This window comes from Muscardinus avellanarius (genome assembly GCF_963383645.1).
Source record: "Muscardinus avellanarius genome assembly, chromosome: 18".
Classification (NCBI taxonomy): domain Eukaryota; kingdom Metazoa; phylum Chordata; class Mammalia; order Rodentia; family Gliridae; genus Muscardinus; species Muscardinus avellanarius.
In genome coordinates this window covers 52,112,609-52,126,747 of record NC_137804.1, presented here as the reverse complement: position 1 = coordinate 52,126,747, position 14,139 = coordinate 52,112,609, and the positions used below count along the sequence as shown (strand labels likewise).

At 40.5% G+C, this 14,139-nt stretch overlaps 1 pseudogene across 1 annotated transcript; it reads left to right on the top strand.

Moving 5' to 3' along the window:
* The first annotated feature begins 1,887 nt into the window (after positions 1-1,887).
* On the top strand, positions 1,888-12,226 carry LOC308276754 (nuclear pore complex protein Nup50-like; annotated as a pseudogene). The gene is made up of 2 exons: positions 1,888-1,988; positions 10,941-12,226. The product of its transcript is annotated as a nuclear pore complex protein Nup50-like (transcript).
* The last annotated feature ends 1,913 nt before the right edge of the window (positions 12,227-14,139 follow it).

Sequence of the window (14,139 nt, the reverse complement as noted above, 5' to 3'; positions counted from 1 at the left end):
TCCTCCCATCCTCAATTATTATATAAACCTGTCTTGAGAATGAAGTCCTAGCTCCCCTTCTCTTTCCACTTGCTAATTACTTTTAGCTAGATTCCTTTAATTTACAATAGCTGCTTGCTTCCTCGCCAAAACCAGGTCCTTCTCCAGGTCTGCCCTTTTCTTCTACAAAATGATTTTTGAAATATATTTATTAATAATCAGAGCTTTCTCATATCTTCCTAGGCCATTCTCAATACTGCTACACTCAGGAAGGGGGGGAGGGTTTCAATGTTTGACCAAATGTGAGAAAAAAAAGTGGAGGACCTAGCTGCTAGGAAGGGAGGTCTTCAGGGGTTGGAGGACCCAGTCAATGGGGGTCACCATGCCACGGCATCAGATGAGCACCCAGCTGGCAGTTCAGTGGATGAAGGCAAAGGCCATGGAGAAGAAGCAGGTTCCCTATAGGCATGGGGAGGTGCCAAGAGGGGCTGGCAAAGCCGGGTAGCCTCCAAGGGGGCTTAGGCATGATGTGACCCCAAACCACACCTGGTGACCCCAAGGACAGGGCTGGCGACACGCAGGCACTAGAGTCCACACAAGCTATTATGGTAGTGAACTGTTTCAGGGTCCCTGTTGAGCCCCAGAAAATGCTACAGTGAGGTGTGTAGCTATGGGTTCTTGTTCTGAGCTATGTGTAGAAAACTATAGCCCAAACTCTTGCTGTAAGCTTAAACAAGTTTATTATTACAAAGATGCAAAGAATTACGTGAACAAGATGATGGTGTCAGGTATAAAAAGTCTGTTCTGTGTTTTGTACTTCAGTGGTTTCATTCGAAGCACCCCTTCATAACATGAGGCTGTAACTTTCTTCTGTTTTTCTATCTTTTTAATAAACTTCTTTAAATCTTCAGCAAGAGTCCGGGCTATTGCATATCTATCCTTAGCTCAGGACAAGAACCCGAGCTTTTTTGTGGTTTTTTTTTTTTTTGGTGGGAGGAAATTATTCCCAGGGGTCTAACAAAGGTCCCTGGGGACAGTTTCCCAAACCATTACATCTTCTTCGAAACTGTAACACAAGACATTAATACCAACGTCATTTTTCAAATATGTTTTGAAGCCATTTCCCAATACTGAAACAGAAGTGCCCAGGCCACTCAGGAGGCTGGGGAATCAGTGTGCGGCACCCCAGCTATGGGGGTTCCTGCCCGGAGCCCAAGAGCCATCATGGAGCCGCTCATGTGTCTCAGAGGCTGCTGGGACCAAGGAGAGCTCTCTAGGTCTTCTCCCTCCCCTTGCATCTGACCCACAGAACTCTAAATGAGCGACTTTCTTGGTAGGAAGGGTCGTGGGACCCACAGCCTTCCCCATTCCCTGCTCCACGCTGCTCTCACCCCACCGCTATGGCTATGTGTGAGCACCTTGCTCACCTCTCAGGTTCCAGCATCTGCCCCGCCTGTAGGCTCCCTGCTTGCAGCTAGATGAGCCTCTGCAGAGACCTCCAGCTCTCTACACACCCCACTCTGGGGTCCTGACCAAGGAGACATGTTTGGAGACCTCATGGTCATGGTCTGAGGGTCCACTAGAAACTCCTGCCCATCGGGACCCTCTGAAGCCCTCAGGAGACCTCTCCAGCACAGATGCTGTCTCCTGCCTTTGCCACCCCAGCAGGCAGAGCAGGCTGCGGGTCCTGGCCAACCAGTCACCTCCCCCTTTTTGTTCCAAAGAAATCGAAGGGAGAGCCCAGGAAGAGCCTCAGGGAGGGATAGAGGAGGAAGTGCCCACCTCTCCATTCTCACAAGAGTCAGGGAAGGGGGCACAAACTGACCAGACATGGAGTGCAGTAGCAAGCTGTCCTCCACCAACAGCACCAGTCGCAGGCCCTGCAGGAGGATTAAGGAAACAACAGTCATGTCCCCTGTGCAGTGTGTGTGGGTCCAGGTGACCAGCCACTTCCTAAGCTTCCCTACTAGAGTTGGAGGAGCACATTCACCCAGTATATTGCTAATGGGGTATGAAAGCCATTTTGTATTTTCTAAATAACAAGAATTAGAATCCACGCCTTTAAATCATTTATTTGAGGGGGGAGGGTCTGGGGATGGAACCCAGGGGCTATCGACCTCCGAGCTACACCTCCTGCCCTGTTTTTTTTTATGCTTTTTTTCCCTTTAGTGGTACTGGGGTTGCTGGAAGTCCTTCCACCTAGGGCTACACTCCCAGACCTATTTTATAATTTTATTTGGAAATAGGGTCTCTTAAACCAGGGAGGCTGGCTTCAAACCTGCACGATCCTTCTGTCTCCACCTCTCAAGCCCAGGGATTACATGTGTGCACCACCACGCCTGGCGTATTCTTTATTTTTTTAAACAGGGTCTCACTAAGTTGCAGAGATCCTCACTAAGTAGCTGAGGCTGTCCGTGAACCGCGATCGTCTGGTCTCAGCCTCCCAAATGCTGGGATTACAAGCGTGCGCCACCACGCCAGGCTTAGTATATTTTATTGCTGTCTTTCAGGTGTCTACATCTATTTTGTCTGTTGTGTTGGTAATTTACTCTTTCATGGAAAAATTTGCTTTCAACTATTAATTTTTAAATATTTTTAATATTCTTGACTGACAAATGAACTATTGTTACTGGCAATAAATACAATAAAAATACTGCTTCTATTTAAAAATAAATCAAAAGGGTTCCAGGGAAGGGGAAGTAGGAGGCAGGAGACATGCTGGCTTGGTACCACAAGCCCAGGCCACTGGGCTCACTTTTGAGCTTCTATCCTTGGTGTTTCCCACCCTTCCCCAAGACACACAGTCAGGCAGGTGTTCTTGATGACCCCGTGGGTCAGTGGCAATCAAGACACACACACACACACACACACACACACACACACACACACACACACAATTACAGTGAAGATAGTTACAGTAAAAAAAGCTAATAACCTAGAGTTGATGAGGATGTTTGTAGATTGAAACCCCATATGTTGTGTTAGGAATATAAAATGGTGCCAGGACTTTGCAAAACAGTGGCAGTTTCTCTAAATCCTAACCATGGAGTTACAATATGGCACAGAAATTCAACTCCTGGGCACATACACAAAAGAAATGAAAATATACATCCACACAAAATCTGTGCATGATTATTCATAGCCATGTTTTTCATAATAGCCAAAGGTAGAAACAAATCAGATGCCAGTGGAGGAATAAATCAATAAAATGTGGCCTAGCCATACAACAAAATATTCTTCAGTCATAAAATGTCACAACATGGGTAAATTTCAAACATATTATGCTAAGTGAAAAAGAGGCCAGTCACAAACCACCTGTTGTGTGATTCCAGTTATAAAAATGTCAGAAAATCAAGTTTGTGGAGCCTCAAAAAGTAAATTAGTGGTTTTCAAGCACTGGAAGGAAGAAGAAATTGGGAATAACTATAAACAAGCATAATATTCCCTGTAAGGTGATGAGAATATTTTAAAATTATATGTGAAAATGATTGCATAACTTTGAGTATACTAAAATTCATTGAACTCAACATTTCAACAGAATCTTTTTTTAATTTAATTTTTTATTGGTGCAATGTATTCATACATCATAATGGTATAAAGAAAATACTTTTGTAGACATACATGCACACATCACCTAGTTAGCCCCTACCCGATCCCCACCCCGTTCCCTCCCCATCCCTCCTTCCCATGCTTGGCTTAGTGGTTGACATCTAGTTTTATAGCAATTTATCCAATATTAATGATGATACTCTCACAAAACAGTTTCATTTGTCTGATACCAAGCTTTTGATGACTAAAAGATAACAGTTCAATATTTCTTTTTGCTTTCTTTCTTACCAGAGAATATTTTTTTCTTTTCTTTCTTTTTTTTAGGTGAAGGTATCATACATTTATTTATTTATTTTTCAGAAAAAATCTATCCTGATATGGAATATGGACTCTAGATACCCAAAACAATCTCAAAGAAGAACAAAGCTAGAAGATGTATATTTTCTGATTTCAAACCATATAAAGCTACAATAATTGAAACAGTGTAGTACTGTTCTAAAGGCAGATATATAAACCATTGGAGTTAAATAAAAGCCTAGAGATAAATTCTTCCATATATTGTCAAGTTATTTTTGACAAGGTTTCCATGAACATTTGGTGGAGGAAATAATAATCTTTTAACTCAATATTGTTGAAAAATAATAATTACATGAAAAAGAATAAAATTGGACCCTTACCTAACACATATACAAATATTAACTCAAATTAGATAAAAGACCTAAATATAAATTTTTTTTAATTTTAAAAAAGAAAGATTATATTTAGAATATATATTGGACACCAATTAAAAAAATTTTTTTTATTGGTGCATTATATCCATACAACTTATTGGGGTAAAAAACTTGTGTGTACAAACATGTACTCATCGCTGATTTAACCCCTACCCAAATCCCACCCCATTCCCTCCCTGTCCCTCCCTCCCTTGCTTGGCTTAGTGATTGACTTCGATATGTTTAAGTACATTGTGAGCTTTAGAGATTTTCCTATTCCCCCCTCCTTTCTCCTCCTTTAGGTTGTCTTGTTTGCTCCTCTTTTCTCCCTAACTCTCACATATTAGGGAAAGCATCTGATTTCTTATTTTATGTGCCTGACTAATCTCACTTAGCATAATGTCCTCCAGTTCCATCCATTTCCCTGAAAATGATGTAATTGAGTTTTTTTTGATGGCTGAGTAAAATTCCATTGTGTACATATCCCACAGTTTTGTAATCCATTCATCTGTTGATGGACATCTTGGCTGGTTCCATAGTTTGGCTATGGTGAATTGTGCAGCTGTGAACATAGATACACATGCATTAGTTTGGTAGTTTGGTTTCTTTTCTTTTGGGTAGATACCCAACAGTGGTATTGCTGGATCAAATGGAAGATTTGTTCCCATTCTTCTGAGGATTCTCCATACTGTTTTCCAAAGTGGTTGCACTAATTTGCAATCCCACCAACAATGTCTTAGAGTTCCCACTTCTCCACATCCTCGCCAGCATCTGTTGTTGTTTGTGTTTTGAATGATTGCCATTCTAGTTGGAGTTAGGTGAAATCTCAAGGTAGTTTTGATTTGCATCTCTCTGATTGCCAGTGATGTTGAGCATTTTTTCATGCATTTATTGGCCATTTGAATTTCTTCTTTTGTGAAGTGTCTATTTAGTTCATTTGCCCATTTTGTTATTGGATGCTTTGTTTTCTTAGTGTTGAGTTTCTTGAGTTCTCTGTATATTCTAGATATTAGTCCTCAATCAGTGGTGTAGGTGGCAAAAATCTTCTCCCATTCTGTTGGCTCTCGATTGATATTCTTGATGGTTTCCTTTGCTGAACAGAAGCTCTTCAGTTTCATGCAATCCCATGTATTGATTCTCCTTTTAATTTGTTGTGGCTTTGGGGTCTTGTTGAGGAAATGTTTGTCTGTGCCTATGTGTTGTAGTGTTGGACCTATGCCCTCTTCAAGGAGCTTCAAGGTCTCTGGTTTAATTTCCAAGTCTTTGACCCATCGTGAGTTGACTTTTGTACAGGGTGAAAAAGTGGGATTAACATCCAATTTTCTGCATATGGTTAACCAGTTTTGCCAACACCATTTGTTGAAGAGGCTATCTTTTTTCCAGTGTATGTTTTTGGCCCCTTTGTCAAAAATCAATTGGCTGAAAGTGTGTGGACTTGTTTCTGGGTCTTCTATTCTGCTCCATTGGTCTATATATCTGTTCTTTTGCCAGTACCATGCTGTTTTTATAACAATGGCTTTGTAGTATAGTTTAAAGTCAGGTATTGTGATTCCTCCTGCGTGGTTTTTGTTGCTGAGAACTACCTTGGGTATTCTGGGCTTTTTGTTATTCCAGATAAATTTAAGGACTGATTTTTCTATGTCTGTGAGGAATGATCTTGGTAGTTTAATGGGCATTGCATTAAATCTGTAGATCACTTTTGGGAGGATGGCCATTTTAATGATATTTATTCTGCCAATCCATGAACATGGAAGATCTTTCCATCTTCTAAGATCTTCTTTGATTTCTTTTTTCAGTGTTTTATAATTTTCTTTGTAGAGATCTTTTACCTCCTTGGTCAAGTTTATTCCTAGGTATTTTATTTTTTTTGTGGGAGATCCTGAGTGGAAGTGTTTTCTGAATTTCTTTTTCAGTGGCTTTATGGTTGGTGTACAGGAAAGCTTCTGATTTTTTAAGATTGATTTTGTATCCAGATACTTTGCTGAATTTGTTGATCAGTTCTATAAGCCTTTTGGTTGAGTTTGTTGGGTTTTCTAAATATAGTATCATGTCATCTGCAAATAGTGAAAGCTTAAGTTCTTCTTTTCCTATTTGTACTCCTTTGATTTCCTTTTCTTGCCTTATTGCTCTGGCTAGAGTCTCTAGTACTATATTGAAGAGAAGTGGTGATAGTGGACATCCTTGTCTCGTTCCTGTTTTTAGGGGGAATTCTTGAAGTTTTTCCCCATTTAATATGATGTTGGCAGTGGGCTTATTGTAGATTGCCTTAATAATGTTGAGATATGTTCCTTCTATTCCAATTCTCTGCAGTGTTTTTATCATAAATGGATGTTGAATTTTATCAAATGCTTTTTCAGTGTCTATTGAGATGATCATGTGGTTTTTGTTTTTGATTCTGTTTACATGATGGATTACATGGATTGATTTTCGTATATTGAACCAGCCTTGCATCCCTGGGATGAACCCTACTTGGTCATGGTGAATGATTTTTCTTGATGTGGTTTTGAATGCATGTTGCTAGTATTTTGTTTAATAGTTTTGCATCCAACATCAGAGATATAGGCCTGTAGTTTTCCTTCCTTGAACTGTCTTTATTCGGTTTGGGTATTAGTGTGATGTTGGCTTCATAGAATGTATTTGGGAGAGTCCCGGTTTTTTCTATTTCCCAAAATATTTTGAGTAGTATTGGGATAAGCTCTTCTATAAAGGTTTTATAGAATTCACTTTGGAAACCATCTGGTCCTGGGCTTTTCTTTGGGTAAGCTCTTTATTGCTGTTTCAATCTCTTTGATTGTTATTGGTTGGTTTAAGTGTTCTATATTTTCTTGACTCAGTTTAGGAAGGTTGTATTTATCTAGGAAGTTGTCGATTTCCTCCAGATTTTCCATTTTGTTGGAGTATAGTTTTTCAAAGTAGTTTCTGATAATCCTCTGGATTTCTACGCTGTCAGTAGTAATGTCTCCCTTTTCATCACTTATCTTCATAATTTGTGTTGATTCTCTCTTTTTTTTAGTTAGGTTGGCCAGTGGTTTATCAATCTTGTTAATTTTTTCAAGAAACCAGCTTTTGGTTTGTTGATTTTCTGTATTTTTTTTTATTCTCTATTTCATTAATTTCTGCTCTACTTTTAATAATTTCCCGTCTTCTGCTGGCTTTGGGGTTCAATTGTTCCTGCTTTTCAAGGGCTTTGAGGTGTGTCATAAGGCTATTTATTTGAAGATTTTCTGTTTTTCTTATGTGAGCACTCAGTGCTATAAACTTTCCTCTTAATACTGCCTTCAGGGTGTCCCAGAGGTTTTGATATGTTGTTTCTTTATTTTCATTTGTTTCTAGAAATTTCTTGATTTCACCTCTTACATCTTCTATGACCCATTCTTCATTCAGAAGTGTGGTGTTCAGTCTCCACATGTTTATGTTGTTTCTCTGGGTCTTCTTATAGTTGATTTCTAGTTTCATTCCATTATGGTCTGAAACGACACAGGGAAGTATGTAACATTTCTTAAATTTGCTAGTGCTCATTTTGTGTCCCAGGATGTGATCTATTTTGGAGAAGGTTGCGTGAGCAGCTGAGAAAAATGTAAACTCTGCTGTAGTTGGGTGAAATATTCTATATGTGTCCAACAGGTCCATTTGGTTAATGGTGTTCTTTAGTTCTGAGACATCTTTACTGACCCTTTGTCTGGAAGATCGGTCTAGTATTGTGAGAGGTGTGTTGAAATCTCCCAGTATTATTGTGTTGGGATTTATGTGTGACTTCATGTCACAAAGAGTTTGATTTATGAAAGTAGCTGCCCCTATGTTTGGGGCATAGATGTTGATTATTGTTATTTCCTCTTGCTGGATTATTCCTTTTACCAGTAAAATGTGACCTTCTTTGTCTCTTCTAATAAGTTTGGGTTTGAAGTCTAACTTGTCTGATATCATAGTTGCTACTCCTGCTTGTCTTCGAGTACCATTAGCATGGATTACCTTGCTGCAGCCCTTTACCTTGAGTTTGTTCCTATCTTTACTTGTAAGGTGTGTTTCTTGTAAGCAGCAGATGGATGGATTGTGGCTTTTAATCCATTTTGCCACTTTATGTCTTTTTATTGGGGAGTTGAGACCGTTTACATTCAGTGTGATTATAGAGAGATAATTTTTAATTCCCAACATGTTAAGATCTTATTTCTGTTTGAGATACTGTTTATTCTTCTTTGCTTAGTTGTCTGCTGAATGGAAATTCTTGTTTCTTTGGTTCTGGCGTGTATTACCCATTTCCTCTTTGCAGTTAATCTCCTTGAGTATTTTCTCTAGCGCTGGTTTTGAAGACACAAATTGCTTCAGTTTCTGTTTGTCATGGAAGCTTCTTATTTCCCCATCTAATTTGATGGATAGTTTTGCTGGGTAGGAAATTTTTGGCTGGAAGTTGTTTTCTTTCTGAATTTGGAATATGTTACTCCATGCCCTTCTGGCTTTCATAACTTGGTTTGGGAAGTTACAGAGGAGAAATCCCATTACTGTACTCCCTGGACTTGACCCAGTGGGGGAGGGGCGGTGCCAGAGATATCACACCATAGGAGAACGTGCAACCTGGCACCCCCCACAATCTAAAGCAGCCTCTATCGACTCTCTGGGTCGGAGACTCTGTGATACATCCCAGTAAAGGAGTAGTGGGGTCTGAGATACTACTGACTCAAGATCCAGAACACCTTAAGTGAAGTCATAGTGACCCAAGGGAAGAACCCAGAGAAGGCACAAACTTCCGAAATCATGGGAAAGAGGAATAATACTGGAGCAATGAATGCCCACAACCCCACAACATCAGAACCCGATAAAACAGAAAATCAGAGATTTCTAGAAGATCAAATCAGGAAAATAACTGTAGAAATAATAGACGTGCTTCGAAAAGAACTCAGAGAGAGCCAAAAAGAGATAAAGGATGCAATTAATGAAGTAAAGGCCTCAATTCAAAGCACAAACAACCGATTAGACCACATGGAGAACAGAATCTCGCTCTTAGAAGATGATCATTCCAAAAATGAACGCATAGTTTCTAACTTAGAAAAAAATATCCGACAGCAGGAATCTGATATTGAAGAAATATGGGCCCATTTTAAGAGAGCTAACCTAAGAATCATTGGAATAGAGGAGGGAAAAGAAAGTGAAACCAAAGGGATCAACAAGCTCTTCAAGGAAGTTATAGCAGAAAATTTTCCAAACATAGAGCAAGAGGTTGATACACAGATCCAGGAAACTTATAGAACTCCCTTTAGACAGGATCAGAGAAGAGGATGCACATACTGTTTAGTCAGTCATCTGTTAATGGACACTTACCCTGTTTCTACCTTTTGGCTATTGTGAATAATGCTGCCATGAATATTGACATGCAGTTGTCTGATTCACTATTTTCAATTTTGGGGGCATAGAACTGCGGGCGGAATTGCTGCACCACATGCTAAGTCTATGTGTAGCTTTTTGAGGAACTGGGAGACTTTTCTACTGTGGTTTCTCCATTTTACAATCTTACCTGCAATGTACAATGGTTCCAATTTCCTCATGTCCTTACCAACACTGGTTAGTGTTTATAAAATGATTCTTATATCTATCCTAGTACATGTAAATTGATAATCTTGTTGTGGTTTTTATTTTACATTCTCTAATGATAGTGAGTATCTTTTCATGTGTTTACTGGACCATTATATATCCTCCTTAAATAGATATTTATTCAAGTCCCTTGCCCATTTTTTTTTTTTTGGTACTGGGGTTCCTGGAAGCCCTTCTACCTCCGGGCTACACTCCCAGACCTATTTTATATTTTTGAAACAGGGTCTCTTACGCCAGCGCGAACCTCCTGTCTCCGCCTCCCAAGCGCGGGGATTACAAGCGTGCACCACCACGCCCGGTGACTTGCCCATTTTTAAATATCATTATAATCATTATTATTGTGGTACTGAAGACTGAAACCAGGGGCATTCTAACTCCTAGATACACCTCCAGCCGTTTTTTATTTTCTGTTTGAAACAGGGTCTTTCTAGGTGGATGAGAGTCTCACTACTTGCTGAAGCTGTCCTTGCCACTGTAATCCCCAAGTTCCAGCCTCCCAAGTACTGGAATTACAGGTGTGTGCCACCACACTGGCCTTGCCCATTTGTAAAAATGGGTTGTTTTGTTTTTGTATCCTTTGGTTGTTCAGTCATAGTAGCTCTTTATATTAACCCCTATTATATATATAAATTGCAAATATTTTCTCTTATTACAAAAATTTACTTTTTACCCTCTTGATAATACTTAGTACGTTTATTTTTAAATTTAAATTCATATTTTCTTTAGTTTATGCTTTTGCTATCACAGCCAAATTCAAGATCATGAAGATTCACTTGTTTTCTTCTAAAAATTTTATGATTTTGGCTTTTATATTAGCCTTTAATCAACTGTGACTAATTTTTTTTGGCGGGTGTGGTACTGGGGATTGAACCCAGGGTCATTCTACCTCCAAGTCACATCCCAGCCCTTTTTATTATTTGGAAACAAGATCTCACTTACTGACAGTCTCACTAAATTGCTGAGGTGGGATTCAAACCTGTGATCCTCCTGTCTCAGCCACCCAAGTACTAGGATTAAAGCCTGCCGGTGAGCTGAGTTTAGAATATAGTATGAGGTAGAAATCAGGTTCTCCCAACATAATTTTTTGAAAAAATGATCTCTTCTCTATTAAACTAACAGTCTTGTCAAAAATCAGCGCAGGAATGTTGGCTTTGAATCTGATAGCGGAGGAGCCTTTAAAGGCTTCAAAGGCCTGGTGGTGCCTTCTGGAGGAAGAGGGTTTTCTGGATTTGGTGGTGCCCCGGGAAAGCCTCTGGAAGGACTGTCAAATGGAACCAGCACCACCAGCGCCTCTCCCTTTGCCAGTACCAAGGCAGCGGCAGCGCCCACGGCAGCCTTCGGTTCATGTGCTGCAAACGGCCCTGCTGCCTTGGGGGGGAGAAGAAGCTCTCAGCTGCCAAAACCAATGGCAGCGGTCAGCAGCCCCCCCCCCCACAGCCCGGCCTCCAGTGCCTGCGCGGGGAGCGCCTACCACAAGCAGCTGGCTGCCTTGAACTGCTCGGTTCGGGACTGGATCGTGAAGCACGTGAACACCAACCCCCTGTGCGACCTGACGCCCATCTTTAAGGACTACGAGAAGTACTTGGCGGCCATCGAGCAGCAGCAGGAGGCCGGCGGCAGTAGTGGTTCTGAAAGCGCAACCAGCAGGCTGTGGGTGGAAGCACAGCCCCCTTCCGTGTTTGGTTCCGCAAAGCTCCCCCAGGAGGTGAAGTTCTCCTTTCATGGCTGCACGGCTGAGGGCACATCTGAGAGGAAGGCGGAGGGCGCTTCTGAAAAGACAGACGCAGCACAAGGCGCCGCGAGCGCCTCGTTTAGTTTTGGCAAGAAGATCGACAGCTCTGTCTTGAGCTCAGCGAGCTCTGCTCCTCTGACTGGATTTTCCTTTTCCCCCCGGAAACTCCAGCTTATTTGGCAAAGATACTGCCCAGAGTAAACCCGTGGCGTCACCATTTTATGCTAAAACCGATAATCAAGCAGGAAGTGGTAATAATGAATGCAAAGGTGGAGAGGAAGAATAGAACGACGAGCCCCCCAAGGTGGTGATCACTGAGGTGAAAGAGGAGGATGCTTTCTACTCCAAAAAGTGTAAACTATTTTACAAGAAACACAATGAATTTAAAGAGAAGGGTGTGGGCACCCTGCATTTAAAGCCCACTGCCAACCAGAAGACGCAGCTCTTGGTGCGCGCTGATACCAATCTAGGCAACATACTATTGAACGTTCTGATTCCACCCAATATGCCCTGTACTCGAACAGGGAAAAATAACGTCCTCATTGTCTGTATCCCAAACCCACCGCTCGATGAGAAGAACCCCACCGTCCCGGTCACCATGTTAATTCGGGTAAAAACTAGCGAGGACGCAGACGAGCTGCACAAGGTTTTGCTGGAGAAGAAGGACGCGTGAGCGCCGCGGGAGCCTGCGCTTGCCGCCCTCAGCCCGACTCGCCGTGCTTCGCCTCCGTGACATCAGACCGTCTAGATAACGTGAAACTTCTGTGAGGAAGATTAAGGCCAATAAACCTTTCCATGTTGCGTGTCAAGAAACTGTGTTCTCCCTTCTTAAGAACTGTCTACCGTGCGAAATACATTCGAATGAAATTTTTTGGAAGATTTTTAAATGTTCATCTGCTTACTAAGCTAACCATAAAGAAGAAAGATCACACCACCCAAGAGTAGACTGAACACAAAATGGCAGAAAACAAAAATCATATTTCAATAATATCTCTTAATGTCAAAGGACTTAACTCACCAATCAAAAGACATAGATTGGCAATGTGGATTAGGAAACATAATCCAAATATATGCTGTCTGCAAGAAACACACCTCACAGCCAAAGACATCCACAGGCTGAACGTGAAAGGATGGAAAAAGATATACCATGCCACCAGTGACCAAAAAAGAGCAGGGATAGCAACCATGATATCCAACAAAACAGACTTTAAACTAAAACACATCAAAAGAGACAAATCAGGGCACCTCCTTTTACTAAAAGGAACACTATACCAAGAAGATATAATGATAGTAAATATTTATGCCCCAAATATGGGTGCAACCACATTTGTAAAACAAACCCTTCTGGACATAAGATCCCAAGTAGACCCAAATACAATAATTCTGGGAGACTTTAATACGCCTCTCACACCACTGGATCGATCTTCAAGGCAAAAGATGAGTAAAGACGTTTTAGAACTAAAGGAAACCATAAACCAAATGGACCTAATAGACATTTTCAGAGTATTTCAACCAGGAACTACAGAATACACTTTCTTCTCAGCAGCCCATGGAACCTTCTCCAAAATTGATCACATCCTGGGACACAAAGAAAATACCAGCAAATTCAAAAAATGTAATATAATTCCTTGCATCTTTTCAGACCACAACGGAATAAAAGTAGAAATCAACAACAGGAAACTCGAAAGAAAGTATTCAAATTCATGGAGAATGAATGATACACTATTGAATGACGAATGGGTAAGAGCAGAAATTAGGGAAGAAATAAAGAAATTTATGGAAACAAACGAAAACAGAGACACAACCTACCAAAACCTATGGGACACCATGAAGGCAGTACTAAGAGGAAAGTTTATTGCATTGAGTGCCCACATAAAAAGGATGGAGAACCACCAAGTAAAGAACCTAATGACACAACTCAAGGATCTAGAAATTCTGCAACAGTCTATTCCCAAAGCCAGCAGAAGGCAAGAAATCATCAAAATTAGAGCAGAAATAAATGAAATAGAGAACAAAAAAAAATAGAGAATCAATAAAACAAAAAGTTGGTTCTTTGAAAAGATTAATAGAATTGATAAACCCCTGGCCAACCTAACCAAAAGAAAAAGAGAATCAACTCAAATTATCAAAATTAGAAATGAAAAAGGAGATATCACCACAGATAGTGAAGAAATTCAAAATATTATCAGAAACTACTTTAAAAATTTATACTCCAATAGACTTGAAAACCTGGAAGAAATTGATAGATTTCTAAGCACAGTTAACCTTCCTACACTTAGCCAAGAGGACATAGCAAGCCTAAACCAACCAATAACAACCAAAGAAATAGAAATGGCAATAAAAATTCTTCCACCAAAGAAAAGCCCAGGCCCAGATGGGTTCCCAGCTAAATTCTACAAAACCTTCAGTGAACAACTAATACCAATACTGCATAACATGTTCCTGGAAATTGAAAGAGATGGAACTCTTCCAAATTCCTTCTATGAGGCCAGTATCACATTAATCCCCAAACCAAATAAAGATACCTCAAGAAAGGAAAACTACAGACCAATATCCTTAATGAACATAGATGCAAAAATTCTAAAC